This window comes from Pelobates fuscus, chromosome 2 (assembly GCF_036172605.1).
Source record: "Pelobates fuscus isolate aPelFus1 chromosome 2, aPelFus1.pri, whole genome shotgun sequence".
Classification (NCBI taxonomy): domain Eukaryota; kingdom Metazoa; phylum Chordata; class Amphibia; order Anura; family Pelobatidae; genus Pelobates; species Pelobates fuscus.
The window spans coordinates 76,134,500-76,147,635 of record NC_086318.1 but is presented as its reverse complement, the minus strand read 5'-3'; positions in this window follow the sequence as shown (position 1 = coordinate 76,147,635).

Genomic DNA, 13,136 nt, shown 5'->3' with positions numbered 1-13,136 from the left:
GTGGGGACTAGTCCGGCCAGGTACATGTGAAGGACAGGAGCTGCAACAGCAACTGCGAGCTGCTCTACTACAGTGTGGCTTCCTATTCACAAGTGCTGGGAGGAAGTGATCTGAGATCACTTCCTCTACGTGCTGCAATGCATAAATTGAGGATTGTCCTTCACCACCTTTTCGGATTAGCAGATATCTGAAGTTGTACTGGGACTCCTGATAGGCCAGAGCCTGTTTGACTCTAGCAGCCTTGAGTGCCGTGCAAAGACACCTCGAGTGCCGTGCATGGCACTAGTGCCGTAGGTTGCCTACCCCTGCTCTAGTCAATATTTAGATGAGAGCCCTCCTACTCTTCAATACAAATAATAATAAAGTTTTTATTTACCTTTTTCCAGCGCAGCGACTCCTTTGGCGCTGCTGCTTGCTCCAACCTGCCTTAATGTCATTGGGGAGGGGTCACTCTCTCTGGAATGGTCCAATCAAATATTTTTCATAGAAAAACATTGAATACAATGCTTTCCTATAAGCTCATTTGGTCACATGACCGACACTCGGTCATTGAGAGGAAGCTCTACTAGTGGCTGCCAGGAAGACAGTCACTAGAGGTGTATTTAACCCGGCAGTAGAAACTTAGTTTCTACAAAACTGCAATGTTTTATTCTGCAGGGTTAAAACTACAGGGCCACTGTAGCCAGACCTCTTTTTTGAGATAAACTGATCTGGGTGACTATAGTGGTTCTTTAATATCACTGTTGTGTCCACATTTTTAAAAAAAAGGAACTTTTGGGAAATTTTACAGAAGACTAAGTTATTATTAGGTGACCTAAATTTAAGTCAAAGTAGGTGTGGAACACATGACTGCCTTTCACTGGAATACAGTTTGTCTTAAATGAACACTACCACTTGACTTCAGCTCCATAATAACTTTATATAAATCAAGTTGTTATGGGGGCTGGAGTCACTAGGCACTGTCTTAACATCAGAGGCTAAACCCTTACCTTTGGGCCAGTAAAGGGTATAATTCCTGATAGTTTACTGGAGGCCATTCTGGCTATGATCCTTGGGGGAAGAGGGGGGGGACAGGTTTAGGGTAGTTTAAGACCTCCTTTTCAATTCTGAAACTCAATCAATAACTCAGAGCGCTAGCTGCTTGAGTCATTTAGAAGAACTGGGAGGGGGCTCTAAAAGTTATCTGCACCCGCCAGAGGTGCAGGCCACATGCTCTCTTGATGTAGGGCTCAAGGAAGGCTCCCATCACAGTCAGAGACAGTGCTCCAGGTGCAGACAATGGTCCACCAGACTCCTGTGTAAGCCCAGGCACTAGACCGTAGCCACCTAATGGGTAATTCAGATATGAGTTTTTTCCCCCGTCACAGCACAGTAACCTGTTATAGTCACCCCATAGCCTCTCAAGCACTCGTAGCCTCTCAAGCCCCCCTTACCTTCTCACTACTGAGACAAATGGGAGGGCTAATGAGACACATACAGGGCTAGGAGGGGGTATAGAGACTCATGGAGGGCTGGGAGGGGGCATAGGAACACAAGTAGGGCTGGGAGGGAGGGCTAGTGGGACACATGGAGGGCTGGGGGGTATGAGGATGGAGGGAGGGCTAATAGGACTCATGGAAGGCTGGGGGCTAATGGGACACATGTGGGGGCTACTGAGACACATGGAAGACTATAGAGGGTGGAATGGAGGCACATGGAGGGCTGTGGGGTAATGAGAAACATGGATGGGGCTGGGGAGTAAAGACACACGGAGGTGTGTGGGGAGAAAGAGACAGAGAGATGCTAGAGGGCAAAAGGGCTGTAATTTGATGTCACATATACATAGATAAATTCTCATTAATTATAAAACAAATTCCACAAAATGGGGAAAACACACAGTTTTGACAATAATAGTGTGTGCATAATATGTCCAGCTTAGAAAACGTAATTCAAAATAAATGCATTTACGTGTCTTGATTTATAGAGTGCATAATATGTATAGGATTTCAGCTTATTTTGAAAGGTCACAAAGTAAAAGGACTAAAATAAAATTTCAATGTAAACTATTTTAGAAATTGGTATGTTTGTCTTGTTGTAGGTTTAGTAGCCATCACAGAAAACAAAATTGCCACACAAAAGTAAGTATAGATTTATATAAAGTAGACATCACAGGCTATTTGCCTAAGGTTATTTTGACACTTTTTACGTAGCCATTTCATCTCCAATCTCTGCTAAATATTGGACTAAAATTTTATTTTTTCCTCTATTTTGGCATATACACATATAACAAGGTTTTTGTAATGTGTATTTCGTAAAGCTGGTGTGTGCTATTCCTGCACAGAACCCCATGTTGTATTCAGCTACATTTGCTGATTATAATGATACCACAATTGTATGCCTCTGGCACTATTCTGTGAAGCTACAATGCCATATAAGAGACAAGGCTATTTCGGTTTATATAGTTACAATTTTCATAGATGGATATGATGGGCCTATGTCTCATTTTGGGGTATTATAGCAGGTTGACTGTTCAAATAACCCCTACAAAGGGCTTCCATTTGATAAAGCAGATACCCCAGGGTATCTTATATTGTGTATATTGTGCCTTAACTTGTCACCATGTTTTCACCAATTTATGTCAATGTTTGTGGTGAGGGGGGGGGGGGGGGGAAATTGCATTTTTACATACATGTTGCATTTTTGCTGAGTTTTTCTTACACTTGATATGTACCACTGTCATAAAATCACCCAAATTATGTTACATCTTCTGAGTAAAACAATATGCCCAATGTATGACCTAGACATTATTTTGTGAGGTTACAGTGCTGTAAAAGAGACGTGACAAGTTCAGGTTTTTAAGTGTGAATTTTCATGGAAGGTTTTGATGCATCCGTGTCCCACTTTGGAGCATTTGAGCAGGCTACATATTCCAGCTATACCATTTCTTAAAGAAGACATCCCAGGATATTTCAAAAGGCATATTTTGAACCTTAGCATGGGATCATTTTTCAGCTAGCTTGTACCTTGTAGCTTGTAAGTGTAATGGTAATAAGCATTGTTTCTGCCTTTTTTACACACAAAGTGAGTTTGCACAGTATATTTTGCAAACCTTATGTGTGCTATGACTGTATAAGTTTTATGCTGTGTCCATGTTCCATTTTGGAGCTGCTTAGCTGGTTTGTTATTCAAACTTCCCCACAAACGCATACCATTTTTAAAAGAATACACCCTGGGGAATTTCAAAGGGCATATAAGCGTGTGATCATTTTATCACTAGATTGTTCAAGGTGTAGTGGTAATAAGCATTTTTTATGTTTTTTTTTATTCTTTGAAACTTTTTTTTTTAATTTACATTAACATTAACATTTTTGAAAGTTTTTTTAAACTTTCTTAAAACTGTTTTACGCTTATAAAATTTGAATAAACTTTTTTTTTACCGTTAACCCCTAACTAGCAGTAAGCAGCACGCAGCACTTACAGTAAATTCCCCAATTTCCTACAACTCACCCCAGCTAGCAAAATATATCATGATTTTTTTATTTTTTTTTATGAAATAAATTGAAAAAAAATAAAAGATAACCCCACGGGGTTAAAGAAAAAAAAAAACCTCAGATCACAGATGCTCTCCGCCTGCCCAGTGATTATGGTCCCGGGAAGATGGGACCCTTTAAAAACAATGGCTGTTCTTAATGTGATTTTGTATGGCACTACTGGCACTTTAAGGACCAGCCAAGGACATAAACTATTATATTGCAGAGACTTTGGACTATATAACTTATGCAGCAAAGGACATTGAGCTGTCTGCAAAACTGGGTGTTTTAAAATGCTTTCGGTACTTTGCTGCTATATATATCTTCAGTGTATAAAGCATTTGTTTGATTGTCCCCATAAAACTATATTGACCCATTGCATTCGTCATACAAACTAAATCTACCGAACACCAGACCACACTGATACAAAGTGTGGCTTCAATCAACCTCCCAATGCGTTTTATTACCTCTTAAGTGGAAACTCACGAACGCTCTGTTAAGCTCCTGGGTGGCCGCCATTTCAGGAGTTTTACACGTGGCGGCGGTGTTTTGCCATCGAGTGTCTGGAACTAAAATCGGACACTAGACTAGGCAAACACCGCTGAGACCTCCATAAATGTGTGCCGAAACTACCGAACGAGCCACCGTTCGGTAGAAAGACTAATGCAAACATGGGGATTCACACGAACACCAATATGGCCATGGATGACAAACATTTTGTGACTTATTCCACGAACGGAGACGGACCGCAAGGCCAAAACTTATGGAACTATTTTCGGCTACTGTTGCCTGTGCGGTCGGTCAAAACTTTAAACCCCCATAACTCCCAAACTCCTGGTCAGATCTGGGTGATTATTGAATATGTTATTCACCCAGATCAGGGCTATCAGGGTGTACCCTATGTATTTGGGGTACATCTAGAACTTGGGGGAAAATATGTACATTCTAATTCTGTTAACAGATAAGCTGATGGGAGGAAATGTCTGGATTATACCTTGTACTTTATTGGTTAATGTACTAATTATTGTGGGTGGCTCCCTTGCACGGGAGCATTGCATAAAAGCAGGGGTTGTGTGATTAAAAGTTAGTTCAGTTCTGATCCTGATACTGTGTGTCATCCAGTTATTGGGAAAGGTGATGGGATATTATTGGATGGTATTTCTGATTGTGCTTGCTACGCTGTTGGATTATTCTATTACTGTGGATGTTTCTCCTGGGGTCACTACTTGTTCCTGAGCCACACCTGGACTACCAGCGGAAATAGTCTGTGAGAGACCAGCGTTCCGCTACACTTTTCTTCATTTTGTAAATAGGATATATTAAATGACTAAAATATGTACATTTGTATGGATGATTATGATATATATAAAATTATTTTATTGTTTAATTTATTTTTATTATTTTCCCCCATTTTATTTTATTTTAATAATTCAATTTATTTATTTTCTTGTTTTTTTTTTATTTTATTTTCATTATATTATTAATAATTTTATATATTTATTGTTATTAATCTTATGTATTATCAATATGTTTATTATTATTATTATTATTATATTGTATTAATAAGTATTTGAAAAAGCCAATAAAAAATTCGAAAAAACGTGATCCACAATTATTTACAATGTCATGAAGGCACTTAGTCTTAACTATGGTAAACCCTCACGTCCAATACTTCACGCAGGTTAAATATGCTTGCAAACCTCTTGTATCCCAGTTGACATAGACCTGCACACATGTACACAACTGTCAGGATCGGGACAGGGATCCAACACGCAGAGTACAAACAGTAGCCAGATACGTATACCGGACCTTAGAATGGCCGGACTAACGTAAGTAGTACAGTATAGAATGGTCAAAGACAAGCCGAGGTCGAGGGTAACAGAAGACAGGTAAGCGAGAGACAAGCCGAATCAAGGGTAACAGAGATAAGCAGAGTAAGGTAAACAAGCCGGGTCAAAACCAAAAGGGATAATAGAATACACAAGCACTGAGTGACTAGAACAAGCTAGAACCACGACAGGGCAATGAGCTAATGAAAGAAGCTCTGTTAAATACCCTGTTCAGAGCAGTAACCACGCCTCCAAGGCGTCCTGATTGGTCCTGCAGCCATTGACTGACAGGTTGTTCCGGGGGAGTGTCCTGATGACTACTTCCTGCCTAGATGCTGTAAAAGGCAGTCACTCCCTCGCGGCCGGCCTAGCATGACCGGATAGACCGCGGGGAAGGGAGCCATCAGACCGTCTGGATGGAGGAACAGCTAAGTCTCTACCTCTTTCGGAGGTAGAGACCACAGGTACCCTGACAGTACCCCCCCTCTCAGATACGCCCACCGGGCGGAATGAACCGGGACGAGATGGGAAGCGAGAGTGATACGCCCTGCGGAGACGGGGAGCATGAACATCCTCCTGAGGTACCCAACTCCTCTCCTCAGGACCATATCCCTTCCAATCAACCAGATATTGTACTCTCCCCCGGGAGATTCGAGAATCAATAATAGAGTTAACCTCATACTCCTCCTGACCCTCCACCTGAACGGGGCGAGGAGGGGCTATTGTGGAGGAAAATCTGTTACATATGAGTGGTTTCAGCAATGAAACGTGAAACGAGTTCGGGATGCGTAAGGTATTAGGAAGAGCTAAACGATACGCAACTGGATTGATACGGGTCAGCACCCTGTAGGGTCCAATATAACGAGGAGCGAACTTCATGGAGGGCACTTTTAAACGGATGTTCCTCGTGCTCAGCCATACCCTATCACCTGGAACAAAGACCGGAGCCGCCCTTCTACGTTTATCAGCGTGTTTCTTGACCAACATAGAGTTGTGCACAAGGATTTGTCGAGTTTGATCCCACAACTTCCTCAAATTGGCAACATGAACATCAACCGACGGCACCCCCTGGGAAGGGGAATCCGAAGGAAGAATAGACGGATGAAAACCATAATTCATGAAGAAGGGGCTTGAATGAGTAGAATCGCAAACGAGATTGTTGTGTGCAAACTCCGCCCAAGGAATCAAACCGACCCAATCATCCTGGTGTTCAGAAACAAAGCATCGTAAATATTGTTCAAATTTTCTGGTTGGTACGTTCAGCAGCTCCGTTAGACTGAGGATGATAGGCAGAAGAAAAGTTTAATTTAATACCAAGTTGAGAGCAGAAGGACCTCCAAAAGCGGGAAACAAATTGGGAGCCTCTGTCCGATACAATTTGAGAGGGTATCCCATGTAGGCGAAAAATCTCCTTAGCGAATATCTCTGCCAATTCGGGAGAAGACGGGAGTTTAGGCAGGGGAATGAAGTGTGCCATCTTAGTAAACCTGTCAACCACGGTGAGGATAACAGTCTGTCTTTTAGAGATGGGTAGATCGACAATAAAGTCCATGGCCAAACAGGACCATGGTTTTTCTGGAACCTCCAAGGGTTGCAGGAATCCACATGGAAGCGTATGGGGTTGTTTGGTTTTAGTACAAACTTCACATGCAGCGATGAACTCCTCAATATCCCTCCGTAAAGCAGGCCACCAGAAGTCCTTAGAGATCAACGCGTAAGTTTTGCGAATACCAGGATGTCCCGCCATCTTGCTATTATGTAAACACTGTAAAAGTTCCAGTTGAAGAGCAGGAGGAACGAAATGACGGCCCGCAGGAGTCTGTTTAGGTGCTAGATGTTGCAACTTAATGATCTCGGCCAGTAATGGAGAATGAATCCTGAGATTCGTATTAGCAATGATATTGCATTTCGGAACTATAGAAGAAAGAACTGGTTCAGGTACAGTAGAAGGTTCATATTGGCGAGATAATGCATCGGCTTTAGAGTTTTTAGAACCAGGTCTGTAAGTCAGTACATAATTGAAGTGAGTCAGGAATAAGGACCAACGAGCTTGTCTAGAGGATAAGCGCTTAGCCTCCCCAATATAGGACAAGTTTTTGTGGTCCGTCAAAATCGTAATAGGGTGTAGGGTCCCCTCCAACAAATGTCTCCACTCCTTTAAGGCTTTAATGACTGCTAACAGTTCCCTTTCCCCGATGTCATATCTGCTCTCAGGCCCAGAAAATTTCTTAGAGAAGAAACCACAAGGGTGTAACGGTTTATCCACCCCTAACCTTTGAGACAGAACAGCCCCAACTGCTGTCTCAGAGGCATCGACCTCGAGCAAGAAAGGCAGAGTCGTATCAGGATGGACTAGAATGGGAGCCGAGGCAAAAAGTTCCTTGAGAGTCTTGAAAGCACCCAGAGCTTCCTTAGACCAGAACTTAGTATCAGCCCCTTGTTTGGTCATATTGGTAATAGGCGCAATGATAGAGGAGTATCCTTTAATGAAGCGCCTATAGTAGTTGGAAAAACCAATAAACCTTTGGATAGCCTTGAGTCCTTTGGGCAAGGGCCAGTCTAAAATAGATTGAAGTTTTACAGGATCCATTTTAAAACCCTCCCCAGAAATCACGTATCCAAGAAAGTCTACCTGAGACTGATCAAAACTGCACTTCTCCAATTTGCAATATAGACCATGTTGCAGCAGCTTGTGTAATACCTTTCTGACCTGTCTATGGTGAGTCTCAATCTCCTTAGAGTGTATTAGTATGTCGTCCAGGTAAACAATAACACAATCATGCTGAAACTCCCTAAGTACCTCATTAATCAAATCTTGAAATACTGCAGGAGCATTGCATAGTCCAAATGGCATAACAGTGTATTCGTAATGGCCATACCGGGTATTGAATGCCGTCATCCACTCGTGACCTTGCTGGATTCTCACCAAATTGTAAGCCCCTCTGAGATCTAACTTGGTGAAGATTTTGGAGCCCTTAAGACGATCAAATAACTCGGTAATCAGTGGGATAGGATAGGCATTTCTGACAGTTATTTTATTCAAGCCTCGGTAATCGATACAAGGTCTCAGCGTGCCATCCTTCTTCTTAATGAAAAAGAACCCAGCCCCGGCCGGAGAAGAAGACCTCCTGATGAATCCCTTTTCTAAATTCTCCCGAATATACTCCTCTAGAACCGAGTTTTCCTGAACAGACAAAGGATATACATGGCCCCTCGGAGGCATAGTGCCGGGTAGAAGCTTAATCTTACAGTCAAATGACCTGTGTGGAGGCAAAGAATCGGCATTCTTCTTGTCAAACACTGCCCTTAAGTCTAGGTAAAGGTCTGGTATTTGTCTTTCTGTGGACTGAGTAGGATTCTCCGGTATGTTAATATTAGCTAATGGAGAAACCTTGCACAAACACCGATCCTGGCAGCCCTGGCCCCACGAGAGTATCTCTCCTAACTCCCAATCGATAATAGGGTTATGTTTTTTCAACCATGGGTACCCCAGAACTATGGGAACGGAAGGAGACGAAATGAGCAGAAGAGATAAATTCTCCACGTGTAGGATACCCACATTTAAATTAATGGGTATGGTCTCACGAAAGATAACAGGGTCTAGTAGTGGTCTACCATCTATGGCCTCAACGGCCAAAGGTGTCTCCCTTAGCTGGGATGGGAAATTGTTCTTACTAGCAAAGGCTTGGTCGATAAAATTCTCAGCAGCACCGGAATCTATCAATGCCATAGCCCTTACTACTTCCTTCCCCCAAGTTAAGGAAACTGGTAGCAGAAGCCTGTGATCTTTATAATCAGGAGTAGAGGACAAAATAGAAACACCCAAGGCCTGTCCTCTAGAGAGACTTAGGTGCGAGCGTTTCCCGGGCGGTTAGAACAGTTCGAGAGTAAATGACCCTTGGCTCCACAATACATACACAAACCCTCTCTTCTCCTGTGCCGTCTTTCCTCCTCAGAGAGGCGGGTATACCCTATCTGCATAGGTTCAGTAAGCAAAGATATCGTGGAGTCAGGACTTGGAACAGCGGGAGCTAACCTAAAAGAAGGTCTCTGGTTCCTCTCTCGAGTGTTCTGTCTCTCTCTTAGACGTTCATCTATACGAGAGATGAACGAAATTAAATCCTCTAAATTCTCAGGGAGTTCTCTGGTAGCAACCTCATCAAGGATTACATCAGATAGGCCATTCAAAAATACATCCATATACGCCTGCTCATTCCACTTGATTTCTGCCGCCAGAGACCTGAACTCTAGTGCATAATCCACCAGTGTTTGGTTCTCCTGTCTCAGGCGCAACAGTAATCTGGCTGCATTAACCTTTCTACCTGGAGGGTCAAATGTTCTTCTAAAAGCAGCTACAAAGGCGTCATAGTTATAAACTAATGGATTATCGTTCTCCCATAGTGGGTTGGCCCATCTCAGAGCTTTCTCAATGAGTAGGGTGATAATAAATCCTACTTTTGCCCTATCTGTAGGATAAGAGCGAGGTTGCAATTCAAAGTGGATACTAATTTGGTTTAAAAAACCACGACACTTCTCAGGAGCCCCACCATAGCGTACTGGGGGGGTAATGTGAGAAGAAGCACCCACTGTGGCTACCTCTAGACCTGAACCGACAGGAGAAACAGGGGTATTACGTATCTCCTCTGGTGGGTTATTGGCACAAGCTAATAGAGCCTGTAGCGCAAGCGCCATCTGATCCATTCTGTGATCCATGGCTTCAAACCTAGGATCAGGAGCAGCCAGCTGACTGTTTGTACTTGCAGGATCCATTGGCCCTGTCGTAATGTCAGGATCGGGACAGGGATCCAACACGCAGAGTACAAACAGTAGCCAGATACGTATACCGGACCTTAGAATGGCCGGACTAACGTAAGTAGTACAGTATAGAATGGTCAAAGACAAGCCGAGGTCGAGGGTAACAGAAAACAGGTAAGCGAGAGACAAGCCGAATCAAGGGTAACAGAGATAAGCAGAGTAAGGTAAACAAGCCGGGTCAAAACCAAAAGGGATAATAGAATACACAAGCACTGAGTGACTAGAACAAGCTAGAACCACGACAGGGCAATGAGCTAATGAAAGAAGCTCTGTTAAATACCCTGTTCAGAGCAGTAACCACGCCTCCAAGGCGTCCTGATTGGTCCTGCAGCCATTGACTGACAGGTTGTTCCGGGGGAGTGTCCTGATGACTACTTCCTGCCTAGATGCTGTAAAAGGCAGTCACTCCCTCGCGGCCGGCCTAGCATGACCGGATAGACCGCGGGGAAGGGAGCCATCAGACCGTCTGGATGGAGGAACAGCTAAGTCTCTACCTCTTTCGGAGGTAGAGACCACAGGTACCCTGACAACAACCCGACCGAGCAATACCAATACTGTTCCACGTGACACATTCATTCAGTTTGTTTGCTTTAATTTACTTATTTTTATTATTATAAAAAAGTGCAAATATATATGCCATGAAACTATATCTGTTGAAAAGCATTTGCCAGCTAGTGTGGCACTTCAAACATGTTTGTCAATCACTTGCACAATAAAGAATTAAAAAAAAAAAAACTTTTAATAACAAGTTAATATCTACATGAGATTGAGTTTTATTTTCATGCAGACTGAAGGTTACACAGTCAGACATAGTACACACATTGTAAATAGTGTTCTAGTAATTTAGGGTAGGTAATTTTCCCCTCCTAAATTTCTTTTTTTCTCTTATATCATTCCCTGTGATAGTAAATTACATCTGGTCATGTCATTCATATATAATTATGAACCATACGGCCCAGGCGTCTCTGTTACTGAATCACCTTGTAGCTCTCACCGCGCAGGTCTCCGAGTTGCAGGTGCTGCCTCCTTGGCTGTGATCATCAATCTTGCGCTAATGCATATGCATGGCAAATAGCCGTTTTGTGCCAATCAAATGCTCTCTAGGAGTAGCATTTGGTTGAGAGCCCAGTCTGATTTGGTTCTCATATGGGAAGTGCCCCTAGTGGCAGTCAGCAACTAGAGGTTTGTTTTACCCTACAATCATAGCATTGCCATATCTACTAAACAAAATGGTTGAGATTGCAGGGGTAAAATTAAAGGGCAACTGCACCCAAACCACTTAATTGAGATGACATGGTCTAGGCACCTTTAGTGGTCCTATAATCACATTCCACGCTATCTATGAAATGAAACAATTAGAAATATAAAACACAGCATGACAAATGATGAATGCAATGATGAGGGAGGTGTGTGTGATCTAGAGAAAAGCCATGAGGCCACCAGGAAAACAACACCAATATCTTTTGGGATAGAATCACTTTAAAGTTGTCATTGAGGGGATATTAAAAAAAAAAAAATATATATATATATATATATATATATATAAACTAATAAAACAGTGTAGGATAAAAAAAAAACTATTAAAACAGTGTAGGATCTCTGTAGATGCAAGAAGTGTGCCCTGCTTACTCCTCCTAAGGACAGCCCACATAATTTTTTTCTATATATTTATGTGAGGTTTGTGCTTCTGTTGCAATTCTGCCTTCAATCGGAGCTTCTGTGAAGTTTTTGCGTTCCCCATTGCTAGTTCCCATTCTAGTCCTTAATGTTGTAATAATTGAAATTCTTGAGAACTTTTTTTGGCAGCAGGATTTCTAATGAACTCTGAATTAACTAATGTTATTTCATACTTTTATATGACAATATGACCATCATCATACTGGGAAGAAATGGACAAGCATAAACTCACAATTCAAAAATACAGAATAATGACTCAATCGCTTATTTAATTGAATTATGCTTCTTAGAATCTGCATTTATAACAAATAACACAGATAAAAGTGAAAAATAAATATATATACAGACAATTAATTATTCACTATGCTTTTTTTTTTCCTTTCAAAATTCATGGGGGGGGGGGGGGGATCGGTTTGAATGATAATCATTGATTTAACAATCCTCAAAAGTATGCAGACTGGTCACCTAGTGCAGTGGTTCCCAACCCAGTCCTCAAGTACCACGTACCAGTTCAGGATTTAAGGATTACCCTGTTGTGTCTAAAGTGTTTTTTGTTTATTTCAAAAACACCTTAGACACAATTGAGTAATCCTTAAATCCTGGACTGGTACGGGGTACTTGAGGACTGGGTTGGGAACCACTGACCTAGTGTATCAGATGGAACCTTGAATTGGAGGCCATGCAAATGACCTAATCTTTGCACCAAGATGGGGTTCTACAAAAAATTTTTATGAAAACCTTTTTTATTTTGAGCTAAACTAATAATTTACACAAAAAAATAGTAATCTTTAAATAAAAACAGCACCAAACAGCCAACCAGCCATAATCACTAGAATCACAGCTACAACAAATGAGTAGACATAGCAGATGTAATACCATTACGGCACGTATTGGGTTGGAATAATTTTATTTTTGAACTTTTTAAATTAATATATATTTATATTATATATATATATATATATATATATATAAATGTTAAGTATAGTTCAATTGCTGAACACCAAGTATAACAACCGTATTGTTGAACACAATTGATTCAGTAAGTTAAAAAACATATATTTCATTATAGGGGAAACTATGGAAGACACAACCCATGTAATCTGTATTAAGGAGCATGGAACAGAGGTCGTGGTTATGCATGTATTCATTTTAACGTTGTCCAATCACACGAGCAGTGTAATGGGTACTACATACAGAGTGTTGACTCACACGTTGTTGATATTGGGAGCATAAAATCTAATCTCTCATCTGATGGACATAAAAGATCATTGAGTTGGTAGGTTCAAAGGTTATAGTGTCCACCACG